General features: G+C 39.2%; 1 long non-coding RNA gene across 5 annotated transcripts in view; it reads right to left on the reverse strand.

Moving 5' to 3' along the window:
• LOC125392914 (uncharacterized) overlaps window positions 1-20,692 on the reverse strand; it is a 57,129-nt gene extending 36,437 nt beyond the window's left edge. For all 5 annotated transcript variants that reach the window (XR_007229640.3, XR_015000616.2, XR_015000615.2 and 2 more), the window contains exons 1-2: window positions 20,582-20,692; window positions 17,591-17,673 (exon numbers count right to left, since the gene is read on the reverse strand). This is a non-coding gene — a long non-coding RNA (uncharacterized LOC125392914). The remainder of the gene's footprint in view (window positions 1-17,590; window positions 17,674-20,581) is intronic.
• Between the last annotated feature and the right edge of the window lie 6,634 nt (window positions 20,693-27,326).

Consider the following 27,326-nt stretch of genomic DNA (forward strand, 5'->3'; position numbering starts at 1 on the left):
TGGGGAAGGGTCAGGACTACTCCCACGGGGTATTTAAATGGACTCACAGAGGAGGAACTCACGGTTCTGGATTTGCATGTGCTTCCTGCTTTCCTGTCTCTCCTGCCATGATCTCAGTCACCCAAGACCCTGTGCTTAATAAAACCTGAGCATTTTGTTTGGTTTTATCTGTTTTAATTGGATTTGCTTGTGCCAGCGGAGTGGCTCGCATTAGGAAATATTCCTAAACATCAAGCTATGTGAAAATTGGCTGATCTCACACCAGTGTCTTGACTACATAATAAGTAAATGAGTGTTTGAAGTCCTCTTTGTTTTTAACTTATTCTGTCTTGTATTGTAGTAAGGCTGCTTGATTGTTTCCCAGCTGCCTGGCAGCTCAGCCCTGAAATAACCACACAGAAATTATATTAATTAAATAACTGCTTAGCCCATTCGCTCTAGCTCCTTATTGGCTAACTATTACATATTCATTTAACCCATCTCCATTAATCTGCGTATTGCCATGAGGCTGTGGCTTACAGGGAAAAGTTCCAGCCTGTCTGTCTGTCTCTAGCAGGGCCACATGGCTTCTCTCTCCCTCTGCCTTCCATCTTCCAGCATTCAGTTTATTTTTCCCCTGTCTAGCTCTGTTCTACCCTATCAGGGCAAAGTCAGTTTCTTTATTAGCCAATGGTATTCACAACATACAGAGGGGACTTTCACATCAGTCTTGATTTATTTGTTTCACTTATCTATAAATAGCAAGGTTTTCTTTATGATTTAGGCTCAAATTAGATGTTCCTTCCTCAAGGAAACTTAATTGATTGCCATTTTCTGTGACAGCATCTGGCATAGGGACAATGCTCTAATTCTCAGAACTCAATTATCCAAATGCAGACTAAATATATTCTTGGGATACCAGATAAACAGAGGCACCAAGTATTTTTGGAGAAATTGACAAATTATTATTTTTCAACTACAAAAGAAATTATTTTGGGGGCAAAAAAGGGATCTTGTTAATCTGGGATTGGTTTTATTTCATCTTATTTTGTTCTTTTGCACACTTGGAAATTTAATCTAAGTATCAGTGTATGATAGCAAGGCAAGTGTAACACTGCTGATCTAGGGCCCCAACATCTTTCCTTCCTTCCTTCCTTCCTTCCTTCCTTCCTTCCTTCCTTCCTTCCTTCCTTCCTTCCTTCCTTCCTTTTTTTTAAAATTTGAATAGAGAGCTCTGGTACCCTGGGTAGCATTGAGCTCATTCTATAGAGCAGGAAGTCTTCAAACTTGCCATTTTCCTGCCTTAGATTTTCAAGTAGCTGGGACTGTAGGAAGGTATGCACCACTAGGCCTGGTGAGTTGGTGTTATCTTTACATAGAATTACATAACAGGCTGATCTTTCAAAGGCACCAACACCCCTACCTTTAAAATGGTTCACAGACAAACTTGTGTGGGTTGATCAATGACCTTTAACAATAGAGAAACTGCAGACTTTAGAACAGTTGGTACAGGAGCAGATGAATATTCAGCACATTGAAAAATCAACTAGTCCTTGGAATTCTCCTGTATTTTTTAATAAAAAGGAATCTGGAAAATGGAAAATGGTAACAGATCTAAGAGCTGTTAATAAGGTAATTTAGCCAGTGGGTTTTCTACAGTTTGGAATTCTTTTGCCTTTTTCATTGCCTAAAGGATGACCTCTTATAGTTACTGACTTAAATGATTGTTTCTTCGACATACCTTTAAAAGAAAAAGAGAGAGAGAAATTTGCCTTCACAGTGCCTACTTATAGTAATTATCAGACTGTTAAGAGATATCAGTAGAAGGTTCTCTCATAGTGAATGTTAAATACCCCCTCACTGTGCCAATAATTTGTACATCAGCCATTTGGAAATAATACAGAAAAAATGTCCTCAATCTATAGTTTACTATTACGTGGATAAAAATTTTACTATCTGATTCAAATGTAGTTACTTTAGAAAGTTTAAAGTAAAAAAAAATTGCCTTGTTGGGGATTACAAATTGCTCCTGAAAAAAATACAGAGAGGAGATTCTATTAATTATTTAGACTATAAAATAGGTTTACAAAATATTACACCCCAAAAGGTGCAAATCTGGATAAATCAATTGCAGACTCTTAATGACTTTCAAAGAATGCTAGGAGATATTGCCTAACTATGGCTTACTATTGGCGTAGAAAATGATGAACTGAGTAATTTGTTCAAAACCTTAGATGGTGACAAGGACTTAAATAGTCCAAAAGAATTATCAGTTGAAGCTGAGAGAGAATTGGTTTTGGTAGAAAAGAAATGATAGGATGCACATGTGGATAGTTTGAATCTAAAGCTTGATTGCATTTTGGTTATCTTACTCTCTAAAAATTCTCCTACAAAAATATTTATAGGCAGGACCAGAGGGAACCTTCATCCGACGATGGATGGCGATACAGAGGGAGACCCACATTGGAGCACCGGACTGAGCCCCCCAAAGTCCAAATGAGGAGCAGAAGGGGGGAGAACATGAAAAAGGAAATCAGGACTGCGAGGGGTGCGTTCACCCACTGATACAAGGGGAATGATCGAATGAGAGCTCACCAAGGCCAGCTGGACTGGGATTGAACGAGCATGTGATCAAACCGGATTCTCTGAATGTGGCTGACATGGGGGCTGACTGAGAAACCATTTACAATGGCACTGGGTCTTGTTTCGTCTGCATGGACTGGCTGTTTGGGATCCTAGTCTGTTTGGATGCTCACCTTCCTGGACCTGGAGGGAGGGAGGAGGAACTTGAACTTCCCACAGGGCAGGAAACCCTGACTGCTCTTTGGACTGGAGAGGGAGGAGGAGAGGGAGTGGGGGGAATGGGAGGGTATGGGGAGGAGGGGAGGAAGTGAAAATTTTTATAAACTAACAAATTAATTAATTAATTAATTAAAAAATATTTATGTAGAGGGAAAATATTATATTAAAGTTAAAACCTTCTTTTTTATTTAAACAGAAAAAGGGAGGTGATGTGGGAGTCCCCTTTGTGTGCTGTGATTACTATTAATGAATAGCGAAACTACTTTGGACCTATAGCAGGGCAGAACTTAGCTAGCTGGGAAAAGCTAAGCTGAATGCTGGGAGAAAGAAAGGCAGAGTCAGGGAGAAGCCATGGAGCCACTGGCGACAGATGTGCTGGAACTTTGCTGGTAGGCCATGACTCATGGTGAAGTACAGATTAATGGAGATGGGTTAAATTAATATGTAAGAGTTAGCCAATAAAAAGTTAGAGCTAATGCCCCAAGCAGTGATTTAATTAATACAGTTTCTGTGTGATTATTTCAGGTCTAAGCTAGCTGAGTAGCCGGGAACCAACAAGCAGGCCTTCTCCTATCTTAAAACGGATGTTTTGCCACATAAAGAGAGTAAAAAAATTAAAAACTTATGTGGAAAAGATCTCTGAGTTGATTCTAAATGGAAAATAATGATACTTCATCAATTAACAGGAATAGATCCAGCAGAAATTATAGTACCTTTTACTAATGGTGAAAATAACAAATTATGGGCAAAAGTGAAATGTGGCAAAGAGCTTGAAGTAATTTTTTGGGGGAGAGATTAACAACAAATATCTTCAAAACAAGAGAATCAACTTACAATTTTCCTTGTTACCAGATTCAGAAAAGGAATTCACTAAAGAGGAGTAAAGTGTCTAAGTTTGAGAGAGAGATTAAAAGATAGTTTTGTATTGCAAATTAGAATAAAAAGAATCAGGTAAAACATTTTGAACTCATCAAGATAGGATGATGAGTATTTACTCTGAATTCGTCATTTGCTAATAGATTAGACATTGTTGATGTATTTATTGCCTATATATATATTATATAGTTTTTCTTATATTAGTTATAACCTTTTTTATTTTAGACAAAAAAAGGAGAAATGTGGTGATATTTTGTTTGTACTCTAACAATTAAAGTTCACCTGAAGATCAAAGGGTGAAGTTATCCACTTGTTAACCACTGATGTTTGGAGGTCTATACAGATAGGCAGGAAGTGATATTGCTGGGTGGGGAGAGGAATAGAAGGTGGGAAGAGATAGGCACTCAATACTTTTTCAACTGAGGAGTTGGCAAGGTAAGAGTTGGGTGCTGTTTGCTCCTTTGTCTCTCTGATCTTTCAGTATTTACCCTGATATCTGGCTCTGGGTTCTTATTATTAAGACCAATTAGAACTCATGAGACACATCATGACCAAAATCAACTTGGAAAGGAAACAGTTTATTTTACCTTCCAATTCTACATAACAGATCATCATCAAAACAGTGCAGGCAGGAACCCCAGCAAAGTTTGAACCTGAAGGCAGAAGTTGATGCAGAGGCCATGGAGGCGTTCTTCTTGTTGGTTTGCTCCACATAACACCATCAACCTGATTTGTTATAGAACCTGGGGACCACCAACCCTATGGTGGTCCTACCCACAATCCACTGATCCCTCTCATATCAACCTCTAAATAGGAAAAAGCCCTATCTTATAGAGGCACTTTCCCAATTGAGGTTTCTTCCTTTCTGATGACTCTTGCTTATGTCAGATTGTCATAAAACTAGACAGCACAATGTCCTCTTCATACACAAAACCTCTAGTCCAGTAAATAATCTACTCTCCAGATATTTAATTAGGACAAGACCTTCACCATGGCAAAGCTTATTTCCTTGTTATGACCTAGAAAACATGGGGACCAAAGGAGACAGTCTGTGAGACCAGGACTGCTTGAGCATTAGATAGATGATGCTGTGAATTGTGTGAGACACTGTGGTCTTCAAAATTTGGGAAACCAAACAACTCGCTCTATGGTAGCTCTTCCCTGGTGAATAACTTCATTCTGTCAACAAAAGATGATTTACTTCTTCTGCAGGGCTATGAATTTGTGCCACACTAATGTGGCAGCAAAAGATGGTGCAGAGATTCCTCCATCTTGTGTTCTTGCTGAGGTTGTTTTCAGGTTTAACGAGAATCTGATCTCCTGGGTGAATCCCATGGAAAACTAGCCAATTCTATTCTAGGAATTAAAGGTCAGGATGTCCTAGGTTGTTTGTACAGAACCTCCTCCAGCTAAGAATTCATTTTAGCTGCCTGTTTGTGCAGAACTCCATTCCACTGGCTAACCCCTTAACTTCTGTTAAAACTCCTGGCTTCAAACTGCTTACTCTGCAAAGCTGCCTGCAGCTGCTGAACAAGAGGCCAGGACAAGGTCTCTCCCCTTAAAATCCCAATGTTCTGGACACTTAGGGTCACACCTCTGTCCCCAAGCCTTTGGATATGGTTCCAGCTAGCTAGAATAGACACTTTCAACTGTCTCTACAATGAGTGTGTGGTCATCTCTGATGAGCTCAGCCTAAACTTTCATTTTATTTCCTATACTGTTCATTTGGAAAGTGTTAGGCTCCATGTAGGGAGGTCGCTAGTGCATTCCCAGCTGCCTGGCAGCTCAGACCCAAAATAACCACACAGAAACTGTATTAGTTAAATCACTGCTTGGCCCATTAGCTCTAGCTTTTTATTGGTTAGCTCTTACATATTAATTTAACCCATTTCTAGTAATCTGTACATCGCCACATGGATGTGGTTTACCAGGTAAAGTTCTGGTGTCTGTTTCCGGCGGGGCTACATGGCTTCCCCCTGACTTTGCCACCATTCTCCCAGCATTCAGTTTAGTTTTCCCCACCTACCTAAGTTTTCTGCACAGGCCCAAGACAGTTTCTGGTATTCACAGCATACAGAGGGGAATTCCACATCATGGCTGCTTTCTTGTTTCTGTGTAGTCATCTCTGGCCTCAACTCCTGCAGTAGCCCAAGCTGGTTTGGTGGGTTTTTGTTTGTTTGTTTGTTTGTTTGTTTGTTTGTTTGTTCTCTCCTCCTACCTAGCTACTATTCAAGTATCTTTACTGGGTTGCCCTTAGGGTCCTGACAAGATACATCCTCAACTTCAGTCACTATAAGCATGTCCTGTGCACATTTGCTACATTCCTTATAAAAGGCAAGCTTTGCCACCTCCCACCACTCTCCCTCTTCTGCCATTCTTGTCCCCAGTCTCTGTTCCCCTCTCTTTCCTCTCCTCTTCTCTTTCCTCTTCCAATACACTTCCTCTGTAAGCCCTGTTGTATGGCATAACTCTTACCCGATTTTTTAAAATCATAACACCACTTTTGTGCTAGAGTTTGGATCTTGAATATCCTTCAAAGGTCTACGTGTAGAAAGCCTGGAAGCCTTCCTCAGTGTGGAGGTCTTAGGAAGCGTGACCTGGCAGAAGAACAACTGGGAGTACCTGTTTACAGGGTATTACAACTCGTGCTTCCTCTTTCCTCTCTTTGCTTCCTTGCTGCAATGAGATGAACAGTTTCTACTGCCATGTGCTTCTGAAATGTACTCATTCTTTCATCGCAGGACCAAAGCAGGCCACACACTGGCACATCTGAAACTTGGAGTCAAAGTCAAACCTTTCCCTTCTTTAAGTTGATTCCCTCTGTTATTTTGTCACAATGGAGAAAATCCTACTTTACTTCTCTGTAGTTCTCTTTCTACTTGGACCATGGAGTAATCCTTTAGACAGAAGTTAGAAAACCTCATTCATTGATCCACATCCTTTAGTTAATTTCATTCAGTCTCCCAGTCCTTATCTTCAAAATCCCATGGAACTCATGATCTGGTTCCTATTTCTCCTTCCTCTACTCAAATAAGAATTTATTTCACCTCAGATAACAGTCTCCAGGTCAACTGGTCTGTTACCGTTCCCCTGCATGCAAAGCACATGCCCACTTGAGATATTTTCATGAACACTAACTTCCTGTATAACCACCTGGGATGTTTGCATGAGCTCTTTACTTCCTGTGCCTGGATTGCCGAGCAGATCTAGGAGTTGACTTTCTATTTTAAAACCTCTCAGAATTTCCTCAAATCAGGCAGGATAAGTCAAACAGATATGAAGTGACTTTCATGAAAGAAAGAACTTCCTATACTTGCACATCTCTAGAAACAAGACACATTCCAACAAGGGTCACATGGGGAAATGTGAGGGTCATTCAGAACAGAAGAAATGCAGACAACCAGGGCAAGAGCCATGTGATTTCTGAGGAAACAATGAGGCTAAGAGAGAGAAAAAAGTGTTTTAGGATGTGCTAATTTGAGTATTTCCTTAACCGACTCTGCAGTACAAGAAGAGTATTTTAAATAGGCTGGTACTTGTCCTGGGGCTATTAAGGCTAGAGACACTTGGCCTGAAATGTCAGGGTTCAATGGGGGCTGTGTGGTAGATTGGTTCGTTTGTTAATTCCATACTCAGGAACTTGGCAACACTAGTTCTTCCTAAGTCAGCCAAACCCTGAAAGTCAAAAAACATGAAAAAAATAGGGAATGACTTTTGTACAGCTAGTACCATAGCTCTATATACATCATTGAAACACAGATGCAGACTTTCAGAAACCACCTTTAGAGTCATGGTTCTTAACCTTCCTAATGCTGTGACCCTTTAATACAGTTCCTCAAGTTGTGGTGAACCCCAACCATAAAATTATTTCATTACTACCTTGTAACTGTAATTCTGCTACTGTTATGAATCACAATGTAAGTGTCTGTGTTTTCTGATGTTTTTAGGTGACTTTTGTGAAGGGGTCATTTAACTCCCCAACGGGGTCACAACCCATGGGTTGAGAACTATTGATCTACAGACAAGGGAGCCTCTCTTCTGTGTCTGACTTTGTAGTTAAAGTTTGACTTGACATTTTTCTCTTGAATTTATAACAGGCCAAGTTTTCTTACTCTTTTCCATAACATGAGGGCCGGGTTTGTTGGGGTTTCTGTCCTGCCCGGTTTCCACAGCCGTTCAGCCCCAAAGAAATCACACAGAGAGTCTACATTACTTATAAACTGATTGGCCCATTAGCTCAGGCTTCTTATTAGCTCTTGTAGCTTATATTAACCCATTATTCTTATCTATGTTAGCTATATGGCTCGATATCTTTTTCAGTGGGGGCAGGTCACATCATGCTTGTTTGGTGATCTAGGCAGGACTCAGAGGAATGGGCTTCCTCCTTCCCAGAATTCTTCTGCTCTCATCGCTCTGCCTCTACTTCTTGTCTGGTTGACCCACCTGTACTTCTTGCCTGGCAAATCAGCGTTTATTCAAAACATGATTGACAGAATACAGACAATTCTCCTTCACCACTGTTCTTAAAGGAGAGGCGGGGCAGAAATCCTCCAAATGCATCATTCTTAACCAATAGTTCTCAATGAAAACTGGCAGGAATGTGACTGTGAATGAAATTCCCCACTCGTGCTAAGACCTCCTTTATAGTCTTTGAAGGAAATCTTGAATGCCATTGCTCATTAAAGTACATGTCCCCCTCTAAAATCTAAGGAGGTCCACATAGTTCTAACAACCTAATTCAAATGAGGCAAATGATGGTGTGATACAGTGGCTCCAAATCAGGATGGCACAGAGGAGGATTCTGTTGGATGTAAGGTTATCTGGAACAAGGTGCTTGGAAAATGAAGACCGGTTTCTCGTCCACAGAAACAAGGTAAAAGTGCTGTGTAATTTTAGCTGCAGGCATCGTGGCTTTGCTGTTACTGTTCTCACATCTTCCTATTTGGTTAAATTTTACCATAGCAAAACAGAGAAAAAGTTAGTTTGTCAATACATATTGAGAGTTTAATGTAATGCTTAAAAATATGGGTCATAGACTCTCAGAGATACAATAATTCCATGAGTTAGAAAATTGTTTGTTTTTATAGAAATTAATTCTGCAAGCTACTTACACAGTAAATATGGACAACTTATCCTATTACTAGACACCATGTGTGTTAATTATAATGGATAAATTGTAGGCTTCTAATTCAATACTTTGATCCAACAATAAAATTGAAGACCTTTTTTTTCCCTCTGGGTGGGGGGTAGGGAGAAGCCTCTAAGAATCTCTCACCTAGAAATTAGGCCATTAATCTACAGTCCTTTACTGTGAACATAGAAAACCCACTCTTTTCTGCTAAGAACTTGGATTGTTGAGTTCCCATGATATTGTTTGTATATGCAAGCTATTTGGAGCGCTATCACAAGAAAAAAAATATGATTGATCATAGCATTGATGTATCTGGATATGCTGTCTATTAATATACTGATATGTGATACTAAGATTCTAGGATTGCATAATACAGCAGTCCATTCAAATCAACCAAGATCCAGATCTCTGTCTCCTTGCCCAGCATCTCTCAGAAACTGTTTTGTCCTAAGGTGATTCCAGACTGTTTAAAGATAGATGCCATTGAAACATCTTGGTCATTGGTAAAATGAAAATCAAAACCAAATCTCTCCCCAGCCAGAAAATCAGAATGGTTATCAATGAGTGAACAATGGAATGGGACACTCATTATACCATTGGTGAGAATTTATATTTAAATAGTACCTATGGGAATCAGTATGGTGGTTCCTCAGAAGACTGAGAAGAAAACTAGTGTAAGTATATAATGAGCCACTCTACTCCTGATATCCAACTAAATGAATCAAAGCATCATGGAATGGAGATGCCTGTACACCATGTTTACCACCACCCTGTTCACAGTAGGTAGCTGTGGATTCATCCAGTTGCCCATCAGTGATTAATGGACAAAGAAAATGCAATACATTAAACAATTATTATTCTGTCACAAGAAAGGAAAAAAGTATGCCATTTGTAAGAAAATAGATGGAACTAGATGTCATTGTGTTAAACAAAATATATCAGTTTCTTAGAAAATATGTTTTCTACCATATGAGGAATTTAGAAAAGAAGCACATAAAAGTACAGAAAAGGGAATAGATAAGGATAGGAGGGAATGAAAAATGAATGTGATCAGGGTATATAACATGCATACATGACAATAACATACCAAAAAAATTCATCATTTTATATGATCAGAATATTCTGAATTTAAAAAGAAAGAAATGTGTATGATGACATACACCTGTAACTCCAGAACTTAGAAGACTGACCCATGAAGACGTTGAGTTCAAGAGCAACCTAAGCTACATACAGAATTCCAGGTCAGCCTAAGCTATATACTCAGAACTGGTCTTTAAAGAGTAGGTGGGACCTGGGCTAGTGATGTAGCTTAGTGATAGAGCACTTTCCCAGCATGCAATAGGCCCTCAGTTCAATAGTATTTTAGGCACAGCTGCTCTTTGACCAGGTTCTGTTTTTTACTAGTAAATGTCATCGACAGATACTGGCGACCTTTACTGAACTGTGAATATAGGATATCTCTACATTTATAGTATTTTTTTTCCTCTTTAAAGCATCTCAATGTCTGCTCCATATTGTTAAGTCCTCTTAGGTTGTCTCATCATCCTAGTCCCTGTTGGTCCCACTGATGCTGTCTTTAGGAAGTTTGCTTCCCAAGATCAAGGGATCTTCAAGATCTTCAAGGTCCACACACAGGAAATAGCCTCCCCAGACCAGTTTTATCCCAAAGTATAGCAATTTGTCTGTTATAGGTAAGAAAAAAGCTTCTCATTTTAGTTCAAATTTCTAAAACTCCTATCTATGAGGAAGAGAAAAAAGGTTATTTCCAGTCAAAGCATAAAACATCTTAACTTTTAAGTATTTTAAATTTTAGCTATCTGACAGACTTTTTTTTTTTTTCCAGAAGCAGGAAAATTTGAAGAACTGTTGTACCCGGTCTTGGAAAAGTTTGGTAGTCACTTTTGTGTCCTGCTAGTGCAGATTGAACTTCAGCTAAGGCAACGGCAGTTCCTTTGCCACATGGATAGCTTTTGCCAAAAAGAAAGCAAACTCCATATGGAGTTGCTTTTATGACTATCATTTTTTGAAGTTATTGGTGTTGCCAGGAGCAGACATATTTTACTGGTGAGAAAAATACAAGCTCTTAAAACATTTTAAATGTCATATTCTGTAGATCTTTGTAGTATTTAAAGATAGTCTCTTTATCTGAAATATATCTCTGTATGACCTTGGAAACAGACCTAACATGACTAAATTTACTATTATAAATTACTACTAATCTGCACTTCTTAATTATATTTTAGTTTTGTTTATTGGCTAGTTTGCTTTATTTTGTTTTGTTTTGTTTTGTTTTTCAAGACAGTGTTGCTCTATGTAATAGCTCTGACTGTCCTCTAACTGTCCTGGAACTTTCTTTGTAGACCAAACTGATCTTGAACTCACAGAGATGTGCCTGCCTCTGCCTCCAAAGTGCTGGAATTAAAAGCATGTACTACTACTTCCTGGTCATATTTTTTAAATAAGATGCATAAACATAATACCCTAAACAAGAGTAGAAGTATGCATACAGTATAACAAAATTAACTTTAAATTTTTATCAATAAACTAAAATCTTTCCCAATGTAAAATATCTTGAGATTAATAGTTGTTTTTGATTAAAGTAAATTCAATAATCTATCCTTTTGTTCTATCATTTCTATATCCTATCCCCCTTTTTTCCTTTATAAATAGTTCTATGAATTTAACTCTTTTGTTTAACTTTCTTTTCTTCTTTTTTGGTGTATTTATTTTTTGATCATGACAAATAGCAATTTGTAACCAAACCTCCTAAACAATGATAATCCATAATCCATTTTGCATTCATAATCATCCATAGTACATTTTTTTGGGAATGTGGGCTTAATTTTCTAGGTTACTTCTTCAAGATTAAGTGCACTGGTAATCCTTGGGAGACCCTAAGAAAATTTAAGACTATGTTTAAGTCCTGATTGGAGTGTTCTGTGGGTCTGGATCACCTCAATCAGTCACCTTGAAGCTGTTCTGGATGTAAAACTCAGAGGAAACTGCAGCAGAGGTGCTCTGAGATGTTAGCTCCTCTGGGTCATCCATTCCCACTGGAGATTTTTCAGGGGCTTTCTTTGATCAAACCTGATTTTTTAAAACTCAGAATGTGTTCACTCTACTGCATCTCATATGTGGAAATAAAAGCAAAACCTCTTTATCAAAGTAATATATCTTTTGACTGAAATTTGAAGTAAGATAATTTTAAAATATACAGGTTAGTTTGATCCAGCAACTTTCAGAATCAAATGTCTCTTAGCAGTTATTGTTTGCTCATTAACAATCAAAACCTCTAAAGACAACACAATAATATACATAATCTAGGCTTTCTGTGTGTTTTCCATCTTTATGTAGGCTACTATATTTTCTATTACTCTATTGCTTTTTATGGGACTTTTTCTACTTTTTATTTTCTCTCCCAAGCCTATATATACCTTTTTTTTTTAACACATTGTAAACTGTTTAGAATTTTTTTTTCCATCTGAATCTGTCTTTATTGTATATCTGTTTTTTTCTGGCCACATGAACCTTTAAACTGCTAAGTGAGCAAAGCTAGAATCAAAATCAAAGCCTGACAGTTGGCTCTACTCCATTCCTTAGTTTTCTAAAAGTCTACCTTCATGTTAGAGGTACTGGTTGAAGTCATCTTTACCACTCCAACTCTGGGAAGTTTCTGAGTCCATGCTGCTAATGAGTAGCATACCACCAGCTACTCATATACCCCATTTAAGTGTTTGGTGGCAGGACCTCTTAAAAGAGCCATGAGAATTTTGCTGCTAATGCTGAGTCAGGAAGCTGTAACTTAAAGGAGAAATGCCCTTGCTTGCTCCTAACAAACAGAGCCTATCCAAGAAAAATCAATTACTATGAAGCTGAGTTTGACTCTGTTCTTGTGTGCTTAGAATCCTTTTAAAGTTTTCTCAGGTTTTATGTGGAAATTCATGCCAAACTTTTGGGCACCATGTTTAGGCAGAAGACTTCTGTCTCAAAGCTGCCCAGTCCCAAATACCCAGCAGCTGCTTCCCAAATCACCACACTGAAGCTTAATATTACTTAGAAATGCTCAACCAATAGCTCAGGCTTATTACTAGCTATCTCTTACATTTTAAGTTAATCCATGTTATATTTATGCTCTGCTATGTGATGATACCTTTTCTTAGTATGGCATGCCCATCTTGCTCTCTCTGCATCTAACCAGCATCTTCTGACTCTGTTCTTCCCATCATCCTTAGTTTGGTCACCCTGCCTTTATTTTCTGCCTACTACTGACCAATTAACATTTTTTAAAACAATTCAAATGACTCTATACAGTGTACAAGAGTATTATTTCACAATAACTCCAACACTTAGATTTCTGTATGTTCAATGTGCAGAATGTCAGCATGCTGAATATGCAATGGATTGTCATACAAATGGGTAAGTGAATAAAACCATTATACACACTTTGAATTCTGTTCTCATACTTAATGCACATCCTGATATACCATAAAGTTTTTCTGGAAATAAGTAGAATTGGGTTAATGCCAATTAAAGAAATGCCCGATTAAAGAAAGTTCCCTTACAATAATTTGGTTGCAATAAACACATGTCAGAGAATTTTGCACAGGCTACTTCAATAGGGGTGAGGAAAAGCTAGCTAGTAAAGAGAAGGCTATTTCAGGCACCAAACTGAACTGGGTCAAAAAATCTATTCTGTGAATTCTGAACTAAACCTATTTAAAATGATCAATGATAATAAACATCTAACATTGTGACAGAGGTTTCTGTCCTGCACGGTCCTATGTTTGTTCAGTCCCAAAGAAACACACAGAGGCTGACATTATTTATAAACTGGCTGGCCTATTAGCTCAGGCTTTCTTATTAACTCTTACATCTTAAATTAATGTTGTAAAAGGAGCAGCGGGCTGCATTCCTGACTAGATCCCGGCTGCCTGGCTAGCTTATGCCCAAAATAATCACATGGAAATCTGTTTTAATTAAATTGCTGCCTGGCTCATTAGCTCTAGCCTATTCTTGGCTAATTCTTACATCTTGATTTAACCCACTTCTAATAATCTGTGTAGAACTATGAGGTCATGGTTTACTGGGAAAGATTCAGCATGTCTAACCTGGCAGCTTCATGGTGGCGGCTCTCTGCTTCTGCCTTCTTCCTCCCAGCTTTCTGTTCTGTCTACTCCGCCTATCTAAGCTGCTATCCTATCAAAAGGCCAAGGCAGTCTCTTTATTTAAACAATGAAAGTAACACATAGACAAAAGACCCTCCTTCACCAAATTAACCCATAATTCTTGTCTATGTTAGCCATGTGGCTTGGTACCATTTATCAGTAAAGCATTCTCAACTTGCTTCCTCTGTGTCTGGATGATGACTGCAGACTGAGCCTTTCTTTTTCCCAGAATTCTCCTGTTCTGGTTGCCCTGCCTGTTCTTCCTGCTTGGCTACTGGCCAAACAGCATTTTATTAAACCAGAATAAGGGACAAATCTTTACAGAGTACAAGACCATTGTCCCATGGCATAACATAATAAAATACTAAGGAATGTATGTATGTATGTTTTTAAGAGCAATAATAATAAATGGTTTCATATTGAACTTACCTTTGCAAGTCTGTCATGCAATGTTTCTCTATATGTGTTTCTCATGAAGTGACTTTCATATGAATTTTCTTTTTATTTATGGCTGATTGCTTGAAAAAATTCCAATTCACATGGTTCTCTAATTGAATATACAAATTTGAAGAAATTTGTTTTCTCTTTCTCTTTTCCTTTTTTTAAACATGACTTTAAGAGATAGAGACAGGGATCTATCATCATAAAATCCTGAGAAAGAAACAAACTTGGGGCTGGAAAGTGGCTCAGAGATTAAGAGCAGTGCCTGCTCTTCCAGAGGTCCTGAGGTCAATTCCCAGCAACCATATGGTGGCTCGCAACTATAGTACTCAGATCTACTGCCTCCTTCTGCCATGCAGGTGCACATGCAAGAAGAACTATTTTTTTTTTAAGAAACCTTGTTGAAATTAGATTTGTCTAATTTTTTTATTCTTTCTTCACCCCCCCCCCAACACCTTGGTTCACACTGGTTTTTTGAGACAAGGTTTCATCTGTCTAACAATCCTACCTGGCCTAGAAATCTCTTTGTAAACTAGGCTGGCCTCAAACTCACAGAGATTTGCCTGCCTCTGCCTCAAGTGTTTGGATTAAATGTGTGCACCATGCCCAGCTGTCTGTCTAACTCAGTGCCTTTCCTTATTGCTGCTTTTGAGAGACCATTAGTTAGACAGACTCCCTGGTAAATAGATGATAGGGTGAAGGACCATGGCTAGGGAATAAATGTGGCCAGCTTCTTCTTTACCTTTCTGACTTAAAAGCCCAATAGCTTAAACCTGTGATTCTCAACTTTCCTGATGATGTGACCCTTTAATACAGTTCTCATGTAGTGGTGATCCCCCACAATAAAATGATTTCATTGCTATTTCATAACTTTGATTTGCCTATTATGAATCATAAAATGAATATCTAATATGCAGGATATCTGATATGGGACCCATGTGAAGGTCGTGACACATAGATTGAGAATGGCTGCCTTAAGCCAAGAGTTTTTCAGGCTCTTGTCTCTTACTGGCTGGTCCCCTGCTGATGGACTGACTCTACAAATTCAAAGCCTGCTCAGGACAAGCCCCACAATAGTTCTGAGCCAATCAACCATGCTTGCTTTCTTCAAACTGGCCAGCTCTAAATTAGGAAAGGAACGTTCTTCAGAGGCTTTACAATTTGAGAAGAAACTGGATTTTCCAGCTTTCAGAAGCTTTCTCTGCTTTCAGATGACCTTTCCTATGTGTGTCTACTGCATGTATGTTTCTTTACCCTCAGCAAACACCTTTCTTCCATTGCTGATTCTGTCTCTGCTGCTACTACAGAGCTCCTGGGTCTTCCTGCCTTTTAATTGTCTAACTGGGATAGAGAATGAACCTGATCAAGATTCCTAGACTTTATCACACGCCCACACCCCCTGTTTGTTTGTTTTTTTTTTTAACTTAGTAGCATGTTACCAGCAGAATGCACTGGTTGGGGGCACAGAGACTAGCCCAGTTTTTCTTGTCTCGAAATCCTTTATTTTGGGAACCTAAATTCCCAGCAGGACACAGTTTTGGAAAGGCTACCAAATTTCAAAGTCAAATGTTGACTCTTTCCTGTGCTAACAGCCCTAGCACACTGCCTCTGACTGTGATTTCTTCAACAAATCTTACCTGGAGGAAATGTTAGTCAAAAAGAAAAAAAATAGAGCTTAAGTTCTTTAAAATAAATAAATAAAAAGCAAAAAAGGAAAGAAAAAGAAAGGGGAAATGTGAAATGTTAATCTGAATGACAAAGTGAATGAGTCATTATTTATGAAATTTAAACATTTTGTTAATAATAATTTTCTTTGTTACAGGCTTTCTCATGAGCAGCATGGGACTCCCCCCACCTGATGATGCCACATGAAACTTGGTGCTGTGACTTTGGTCCAATTCAGATCTAGGTTTGAACCTGGCTTCATTTCTGGTTTTTGTTGTTTTGTATTATATCAGTCATGCCTATCTGCCTGGCTTATTGCAAAGTCCCTTCCTTGGTGCCCAATTCCCTGCTCCACTGATTCCTCAGGTCTGTCTGTCGTGCTTCCTTACTGAGCATCTGTGGATAGAAGACCAGCAACAAGAACTGGTCTCATTTGTCCCATATACCAGGACTGTGTTTCTCCATCTCAGAGAAGTAATGCAAGCTTTGCATCTGTTCTGGTGGCCTAGTGGCTTCTTGTTAGGGTGAAAGCAAAGTTATCAGATATTCAGGAGTAAACCTACCTAGCTGGCAGTGGTTGAGTAAAAACAAAACCGGACAGGCTCAGTTTGGAGCGATGAAGTCTGCCTTTTGGCTTTTTTGTGGGAGGACGAGAGTTGAAAGCAGGAGGTGTAAAAGGTTGCTCAAGAGAGAAGGGTGCGAGGATGAGAGGGAGTTGAGAGCAGAAGGGAAAAGAGAGAAAGGAAGGGCAATTGGTAAAGGAAGGGTAGGAAGTATTGAGAGGTTGGCCCCAGGCTGAGAAGTAGGAAGGTAAGTGTGGGTCTCTAAATATCACTGCCAGAGCCAAATGCCCTGTAGCTCTAGAGATGGGATCTCAGTTATGTCGCCTCAGAAAGCAAATGAATGCTAAGTGAGAAAAAGCACAATTGAAACTCAGACAAGGGGCCAATCGGCAAGGTGATAGGAAAACTCAGTAGGTCATGAGTCATTAGCACTTAACTACAGGCCTAGAGACAACGGATTTCTGTCTTCCTCAAACTGCTCCGCCACTAAGCACAGGGGTGTCTGGCAAACAGGGGGCAATGTTAAACCTATCATTAATGATAGGTGTGGAATGTGCTAATGATATGAAGGATGAATATTCAGTGGCTTTGGGGAAAGGAAGGGAAGGCCAGGGTGACTAAGATTTCACAAGGGAAGAAGGGGGCTGGATGGAGCTATGTAAGGCTGAGAGAGCATGAAGACAGAACAGATAGAGTTTTACACTTGTTGACACCGCATTTTGTAAAGCACTCGGAATAAATAGTGCACTGCTAAGTACACGCTGAACTGAATGCAGAAGCCTGAATTAACAAAGTAGTCGATGGCTGGAAGTGAGGTTGTGAAGAGTTAGCATGTACCTAGAGACAACTTTTCAATGCCCGGGATTCACATTTCATTATTTTCGGGCCTAAAGTTTTGAACCTTTGATAGATATTTTACTGGCAGGACTCTTGGCTCTAAAGAGCAGAGGAAAATTCAAAACAATTACCTTTGTTATCTGCAATCCACATAAAGAAATCTTCTATCAGGTATACAAAATTTGGAGCATCCAAAGTCTAGGAGCTGCTTAACCTGGTGAAGAAGCATTAATTTATCATATAATAAGCACAGAGGCATATAATTAAACCCTGCCTACTCCCACTCTTTTTGCAGGCAAAATCTGCTTCTTTTTAGCTTCTTAGACAAGCATATAGAAGTCGTCCACGCTATGGACTAACACTAACATAACGATCTAAATTAAAGCCATCGGTGTTTGTCGGTTTTTACACACTGCAGGCAGTTGTTTGGATGTCAGGATATCAACACTTGTGTAGTGAATGATCTTGTCACAATGTGTAATCATTCTCTTAATACCCAGGATTTGGAAAGATTGTGCTTCTTAGGATGCAATGGCTACAAAAGAGGGGAAAGAAAAAGTAAAACCTTAACAAAACAGAAAAGCAGAAATGAAAACTGAGAAACAGATCCCTCCTGTAAATCATTAGTAAAGAGTGGTCAGAATGAATTCTTTCTACTTGTAACTGGGATTTTCACAGCTGGTGGGGTAGCCAGTTTAGAATGCCACTGAAAAGTGCACACTGGATAATTTACAAAAAATTGACTCAGTCCTTGCCATCCTGGAGGCTAGCAGTCGGAGCTGAGGTAGTCAGCACAAACAGGCCCCACTGAGCATCTTCTTGCTGGCTGCAGACAGCTGCCTCATGGCCTTTCATGGTGGAGTGAGGGAGTCTTCTAGGGCCCTTTCCACAAGAACATTAATTTCATGCTTGGAGGTTTCCCTGCCCCCAAAGCCCGATCAAAGACTCTACCTCAAATGGCATCATACTCAGAATTAGGATTCAATGTGTGAAGCTGACTCGGGTAGGGCACATTCCAGCACATAGTTCTGGTTATCCATGTCTGACCTTGCAATGAACACTTCCACGTAAGTAGGAGGGATGAAGAACTCAAGCACTGGGCTTACTCTTTCTGGGGAACCACTGGACTTGTCTCTGTGAGGACCTCACTTTCACTAGAGTTGCTGCTGGACCTGTACCTTAGGAACAAGAAACACCCGAGAGTGCAGTCAGGCATGACAGAGCACACTGGACCTGCGATGAGAAGGGGTGGCTGGGGTTCCAAAATATATTCATATTCATCTATGTTTTATTTATCCCTGGTAAAAACATTCTGAGTTGAGTGAGCTGGGCCTGGAACAATGGGTCATAATTATATGCTCAGTGTATCAGAGGTTCAATGTAGAAGATGTTTGTTTTGTTTTATTTTCCCAAATAATCAACACTGAAATTTACTATTACTTTAAAATGCTTGGCCAATAGTTCAGGCTTCTTACTAGCTAACTCTTACCTCTAAATTGACCCATGATTCTTATCCACACTCTACCCTATGGCTTGATACCTTTTTTTTTCATGCCCATCTTGCCTCTCTCTGCATCTGCTGGTGACTCCTCTGACTCCACCCCTCTTCATTCCAGCATTCTCTGTCTCAGGCTGTCTTGCTTAATCACTTCTTGCCCAGCTATCAGCCAATTGGCTGTATATTAACAATGAGAGCAATACGTATTTTCAGTGTGCAGAAGGATTATCTCACAGCAGCTCATCTGAGCTTTGCAGGCTTCCCCCATTCAATACGGTGATAAATATCTTTCAGAAACGTCATACTCCAGAATAACTGCCACTAATTCTTCTCATCAGTTGAACAGAAAGACACTGTGTCATAGGTACAAAAAGAGGGTTTTTAATTCTTCATCGGGTGTTATCCCACTGGCAACAAATATTAGTGAGGTAAAGAAATAAACAGCTCTCATTCCTTTTCAGTTACAAAGTCAACAGGTACTTATTGTAAAACTCAAACATTCAGAAATGTTTGTATAAAACAGCACAAGTCTAGATTTGTAAGCCACTTTGTAAGATGAGAGGCAAAGAATGGTATAGGCTAATACTGTTAAGCATTAACAAACCAGGTAAATGCTCAACACGGAGGTATTTGCAGCCCTTTACAAGAACAGGGGTCATGGAACGAAAGCAGAAACCAGAGAGAGGCTCTCTCTTTTCCCCTCTCCTGAAGTGGGCCTTTCCCCTAACTAAATAAAAGCTCTGAGCAAACAGCATTGTTGTGTCGCTGTTTTGGGAGACTCCCTCCTCTGACCCTCGGAAAGGACCCTGGCATCTCCAGGCTTTTGTGAGGAAGTGTTGTACAGCAACCAGAAAGTTTGATCCTGTGTTGATCAAGGTAGCTAGGTGCCTGCTAAGAGACCTACGCTTTTCCCCATCCTCCTCAGTACTAGCTTGTCTGTTGGGTCAAGGTCACACTGTCTTCTAAGGGGCACCTCAAGCAAGAATTTAAAACCCAAACCCCAAGCAACCTTGTGAATTTTACAACAAGCACCAAACTGTTTTCTCAGAAGGAAGTACTGCTTTATAGTTCCATGAATATTATTCTGACACCTTTCGACAAAACTGAACTTCAGGAATACTTCAGTCTCTGTAAAATGTATTCCTAATTGTTTATTTTTATTAAACATTGTTGAAAAAGAAGAACTTCAAGAAAGAGACTGCTTAGTGGTTAATAGCACTTGCTACTCTTGTAGAAAACCCCAGTTCACTTCCAGAACTCACCCCTACCCCAGTTCCAGGAGAATTAAGTGCTCTCTTCTGGCCTCCTTGGGCAGCATGTACACATGAAGTGAACTTACATACATGCAGACAAGCAAAACATACTTCCTAGGGCTGTCAGTATAATAAAGACAATGCCAGAAGGTCTATTGTTACATGAAGGGCCTGCTTGTTTGAGGGCCGGCTTGTTGGGGTTTTTTCTGTCTTGCCCGACCCCCAGCTGTTTAGTCCCAAAGTAAAATCACACAAGAGATCTCTTTAAGTTATAATGCTGATTGGCCCATTAGGTCAGGCTACTTATTAGCTAACTCTTCCATCTTGATTAACCCATTTATCTGATCTATTGTAGCCATGTGGCTCAGTACCTTTTTCAGTGTGGCAGCTCACATCCTGCTGCTTTGGTGGCCTGGGCAAGAGTGGGAAGAATCAACTTCCTCCTCCCCAGAATTCTCCTGCTCTCCTTGCATCATTTCCACTTCCTGTCTAGTTTTCCCACCTACACCTCTTGCCTGGCCAATCAGCGTTTATTTAAAACATGATTGACAGAATACAGGCAATTCTCCTGCACCAGTCTATGACAGATGATGGATTTTGTTACAGGACTTGACACATCATCAGCTTTGAATAACACTCAACTCCTTTCCTCCTGTCAGAAGCTCTTCTCTCCTGAGGGTCATTTGATTGCATGTGATTATTTGACCAGAGCCCAAAGGCTTGAGTTGCGAATTGAATACTAAACAATGAATTATTTGACAAATATTGAAATTTAAGAGCATTCAGAACTATGCAAGTATGAGGGCATTGAATATTGAGGGAGCTGGTGAGATGGTTCAGTAGATAAAGGTAACTGTGGCCAAGTTTGACTACGTGATTTAGATCTCTGGAGCCTGAATAGTGGAAAAACAGAACTGACTCCCATAAGCTGTTCTGTGATGTCTACATGCAGTGCTTGCACACACATACAAAATAAATAAAATGCCATTAAAGGAACACTGGGAATCTTACACGTTTGTGAGTCATTTTATTCATTATATGAATTTGAATTATTTGTTAAGAAGGTTGCCCAGGACATTGACAAAAATACCTCTCACCAGGGGAGAGGTGTGGGGATTTACAAATAGTCAATAATATGAAGATGTGAATGAAAATAATAAAATGGAGGAACATATAAAATAATATTGAGAGAGAATTCCAGTGAGTCTGAAAATTTGCCCACATTTAATTTTCAACTTACCCTGACCTCAAAAGGTAGGAGTAAGACAAAAGACTGCATTAACAGGATACAAGCAAAGGAACATACCAATTGAAGGTGGCGGGCTACATTCATAATTAAACATTCTGTTGCTAGAACAAAATAAATCACACTCACACACTAGACCAAAACATTCGGCAGGCAAACCACTCCCTGGGTGGAATCCCAAGTTATCTCCATAAAGGGAACTGGAACTTAGCTGGATCATTAAACTCTTATTTGAGGTAGGAACAATCTTCTCTATTCCTGGAGCACAAGGTCTAGCTATTAGCCACATCTGTTGACAGTAATCTTTAGAGAGCAGAAATCTCTGATCTACAGCTAGGTGGGTAAGTTGCAACCTCTGATTTTTGGTCAACCTGGAAATGGGCTCACATTTCTGGGACTCCACTGAAGTCTGTGTCTTCATGATTCGATTTTTATGGGCCCACAACAAATATTTATATTTTCTGGATATTAACCTCTTTGCTATTAAGTAGCAATTGTTTCCTGGTGTATTAATTATAGTTTATACCAACCAGATGTTCCACATGCTGTCTGCATAGGACGTGTTATGAAAGGAGAGAAAATCTGTTTCTTGAGACTGTTGTTACAACTTTTGAAACTGTGCTTGAACTGTCCAATATCAGAGCACTCTTCACTTATGAGTAAAAATGTTAAATTCCTTATAGACTCAAATTTCCTTTGTGTGTGTAATTTCCAAACTGACAAAAGTCATTACAGCAGATACTTATACATGTAGAACTGTAACTGAGACCCTGGTCTGATACACTTTGGGAAAGTATGTTCTGTCACAAAGATTCAAGTTCCTGGCTAATTTAATAGTTTTCTCACATTATAGTCATTACTGTAAGTCACAATGTAGATGGCTTAGACACTGTGGCTTATTCTTTCTAAGAAGTTCTTGCTATTGGGACACTAGCTCATGATAGACAAGACCCCAATGACAGCTGGAGGATGGGACTGACAGGTCTTCACTTAAGCTGAGGAAGCACTAAGTGAAAAAGGAATAAGTTTGATCAGTCAGTCTCAGCCTTGAGTGAGATGTTATTGAAAACTGAACAACTTGCTGGGCTGTGGTGGCACATACCATTAATCCCAGCACTGGAGAGACAGAGGCACTTATGCTGACCCACAGGCTCAAGCTCTTTACTATGAACAATTCTTGTCCCTATGCCACAAACCAGCCTTAAATGCTTGTGACAGGGTTCAAGAACTAGTAAAATGAATTGGATCATATACCAGGTTTGAACAGGGTCAGAGAGAACCCTTTAGTAACCTTTTACAAAGATTAACTAAGGCTGTACAAGTAGGAATAACAGACCCAGATGCTAGACAAGTACTTATTGAATCTCTGTCTTTTGAAAATGTCAACTTAGAATGCAAAAAGATACTTGGGCCTTTAAAGGTTAGATCAGCACCAATGGATGAATGGGTCCTGCATACAATAAACATTGAGACATTTGACTATAATACTGAATCTTGGGAAGAAGAAGCAATTTCCAAAGGAATGAGGAGACATCAAAATGCCAAATGCTTTAATTGTGGTAGAATGGGACAACTGAGAAAGGAGAAAGAATTGTAGACAAGAAATTCCTAGGTATAATATCTCCTCTAGGAATGGCAAGAGTAGGAGGACTCAGTCTTCAGGTATATGTGAAAGGTGTGGCAAAGGCCGACATTGAACCAATGAATGCAGATCACCAAAAGACAGACAAGGCAACCTGATACTATTAGGAAGCTACTTGGGGAGCCTCTCGCACGCCCCCAAGTCAAAAGTGGTCCAGCCAATGCCAGTCACTGTGGAGAACATGTTTCATCAGGAAAATTCAAAATATCTAGAGCCTTTGTAAAAAAAAAAAAAACCCATACCATTCCAGATAATGGAAGAAATATAGAAGATAAATAAGAAACGTGAAGAAGGACACTTAAAAGAAATCCCACATTAGCTCAGAATTGAGAAATAAATGGTTATTTATTTAGGGGTAGACTCACAAATTAGAATCTTTTGCCAGAATGGAGATCAGAAACTGAATCTCGCAGCCAGAAAAGAGAGACTGAATGCATGCTTTACATTGGCTTAAATAGTATAAGAGGCTACACCCCAGTGGGCAGGTAATTACTGACTGTAAGCCTTCCCACAGCACCTCCCCCTTTTGTTTAAATAAGAGAGTTCTAAGCCTAATAATAATTATATACAATAAGAACAAATATATTCAATAATTATTCTATCCTAACTAGTTTAAGTCTTGTATAATAAATAACTTGGCCAACTCACGAGAGGAAAGTAACTACAACTATTTAGTCTTCAACCCCAATGAAGATCCAAGAAAGGAAATAATATTACTTGAGTAAGCAGGAAGTACAATCAAGCAACTTCCAAAATGTGCAACAAATGACAGAGACAACTGGCTGCCTGAGCAATCACACAAAGTCTCATTTTCAATGTTGAAACAATCAACTTTGGCTAAGGCCTAGAATAACTGACAGACCATTTTCGGAGGGAGGAAAATTTTCAAAACCATCTTATCCTGTCTTGGCAAGATTTGACAGTCCTGCTTATCCATTTCTGGATATCACGTATCTTGTCAGTGGTTGAGGCATGGGCAGTTCTTTGCCCAAAGGCCGGTTTTGCCAAAAAGAAAAGAAGCTCCAAGTGGAGTGTCTTTGGTGCTCAACATTCTCTCAGGAATAGACCAGCGCTGCCAGGAACAATCGTGTCTCACTTCAACAGAACCCTAAATTATTTAAATGCCATATTCTACAGCTCTTTGAAATGGCTGAAGATTATCTATCTATGCAGAATACAATCTCTATGTATCTAAAGAATCTGATTCGTCTAACTATAAGTATGACAAACATGGATGACTATTGATCTATGATTCTTAATACCTATATAACTTAAAGACTAAGACATCATATTAGAGTATTATACAATAAACAACTGTGCAACTAGTAAGGACCATGACCTCAAAATGTAAACAATGTATAAGTATCTTTATCAGAGGTAGAAATGTACATTGCAATATGATAGATATATATCAATATATAAAAATGTTTTAAGCAGAGGTAGAAACATGCATACAATATTCAATATAATTTAACTTTCAGCAGCTTCAATATGCAAGACAACTCTTTTTGCATATTGAGAATCAGTAAGTATATTAAGAGGTTCTTTAAATTCCCTTAGCTCCATGAGAATAGCATATAATTCTGCCTTCTGGACAGAATTATATGGGCTTTGTTCCACACAGTCAGACAGTTGTAGAAAGATCAAATCAAACTATAAAGGATATGTTAAAAAAAACAGAAAGGGATGGAAAATACCCCCAGAAATAGATTACATAATGCTTTATTAACCTTGAATTTTCTTAATGCTATGAGAAAGGGACAACAGCAGCAGAGAGACTTTGGATAATAGAAAAGTCATCAGAATTAAATCAGCTGGTATATTTCCAGGATGTGTTGACCTCTCACAATGGAAACCAGGAGATGCACTACTTTGGGGAAGGGGTTTTGCTCTTGTTTCCACAGAAGGAAAAACTATGAATACCTTCAAAATGAATAAAGATTCGCTTTGAAAAAGAGAACTCTCTGGAGAAAGAGAAATGACAGCTCATCCACAGTGGTGACAACCATACAGGTGGTAAGGAAACGATATAGGGTTGGGACAGGGTTCTGTTCTTGTCTTTGCAGGAAAATACTCATCTTCAAAAAGTTAAGAGACCCTGGATATCTAGACGCTTAAACAGAAAAAGATAATTATCCAGATAGCATCACCAAGCAAAGAGAATTATCACTTGTGAGGACATGTCATTTGAGGGTAAGAATCTCTGAATACTAACTAGAATTCACTTAAAAATCAAAGCTGGCTTTGGAGTTGGACAATGGATCTGTCCTTCTCTAAATCCAAGTTTGTTGTTAAAAGAAAAATTCAGAGTTTCTGTCTTATGTCAAGTGCTGTCTGGTATCGGACAGAAAGAAGAAAGAATTTAGAAATAATTTTACTCTTCTTCATACCTATTTTTGTCTCTATTATACTTTTCATTGAATATATATATATATAATGTCTGCATATGTGTATTTAAATTGTGTTTAAGTTTTCCATAATTAAGAATGAATTTTCTTGCAGTAATCTTTGAAGTTTCCAAGAAGATGGGGCCCCACCACAACTCCACCTGGTTGATATGACGTCACGATGCCGATAGCACTACAACTTGTTTACAATGTTTTGGCCAGAACTCCAAATAGGAACCTCAGAAATCCCTACTGAATACTCAGAGACTATTTGCAATTATATCAGAGAGTAATCTTGGAAGTTACCCACCCACTTGGGCGTGGCCTCTTGTACTATATATAACAATGTAAAGTGCAAGTCCGGCCTCTCTCTTCTGGCTGTTGGATTCCGTTGCTGTTCCTCATTCAAGCAGAGGACTCCCCTAAAGAAATAACCCTCTATTATACTCAATTCTGAACTAGCGTGGCATTTCTTTTAAGCGTCCACATTTACTGGGGTTAGTCACCTGTGATCTAATATAACTGCCCTGGGTGAGAACACTCATGTAGGAGTAGGTCTCTTCCACAAGATACAGGCAGTTTCCCCATTACTGATTCTACAAATAGCTGGGTTTGGATAGGATAGGTCTCCACAATCTCCATGGGGGCACAGAAGAAATGCTGCTTTCCTGAGCCTTCCTCTTGACTACATGTGTGGGCAGTCTGGGAAGTATAAGGAGCCTGGCTTCTCTTCATCACTCAGGATGCAAAGGGTATCCTTGAAGCAGTATAATTTTATTTTAAATGGATTGCATTATTCACAAATTACAAGACGAATAGGACTCTCCCTATGTGCCTAAATATAGGGGTCTCTGAAAGGCCTGCCATATCCCCAGTGTTCTTTCAGTCTGATAACTGATCCCTCCTACATTGTTAGAATACATCGACAAAAAGGCAAAATCAAATATATTTGTTTCTCCAAAACATCAAAAGCATTAAAAGCTAGCAACCTACAAACCTGGCTTAATCTTTTATTATCTTTCATGAGAACTCAAAATATCTTCATAATCATTGTTATGTACTCATACAGTAATGTCTTCAATTTTTTCAGAATGAGTATTATACAGATGAAAACTTTCCATATATAAGTTACATGCTTTAAAACAAAAATAGAATAATTGGTCTCTAGCAGTTGTGTTTAAATCCCAGTTCCAACTTCTTCATTTCTAACCATAGATAATTCTGCTTTTCAGGGAGGAGCTGGGGCACCATGAAGGGCAGCTGACTCATGGTGGCTCATGACTGGTAGCTCATATTCTCTATGCTATTTTAAAAGTCTACATTTTACTTCTTGAACTGATAGTCTAGGTCTTGTGGTACTGAGGGTCTAGGTACACAGGGCCTAGAATTTCTTCTACCATTGTGTTTTAATCTTTCCAAATAAGCACTATAAAGTTTGTGTTGTTTCACTTCACAGCTAATCAAAATGGAAGCATGTGTAGGCTAAGGTCACAAAACAGGTCAGCAGGAAAGGCAGCATTCCAAGATAGGTGAGCAGCTGTTAACCCCAGGTCTTTGCAGAACACGAACAGTTATAGAGGTCACCTCAATGCAGCCAGAGGCCTCCACTATAGCATCCTTCTTTGCAGATTCAAAAATCTAGGCATATGGTGCTAGAGAGATGGCTTGGTGGGTAAGTGTGCAGTCTGTTCTTCCAGAGGTTTGAGTTTAATTCCAAGAAATCACATGATGGCTTACAAAAAAAAGTCTAGGAGTATAGTGCATGCGTGTAATGTAAGCCCTTGGAAGAATGAGGCAGGAGGATGACCGTGAATCTGAGATCAGCCTGGGTTACACAGGAA

This window comes from Myodes glareolus, chromosome 2, assembly GCF_982192425.1.
Source record: "Myodes glareolus chromosome 2, mMyoGla1.1, whole genome shotgun sequence".
Classification (NCBI taxonomy): Eukaryota; Metazoa; Chordata; class Mammalia; order Rodentia; family Cricetidae; genus Myodes; species Myodes glareolus.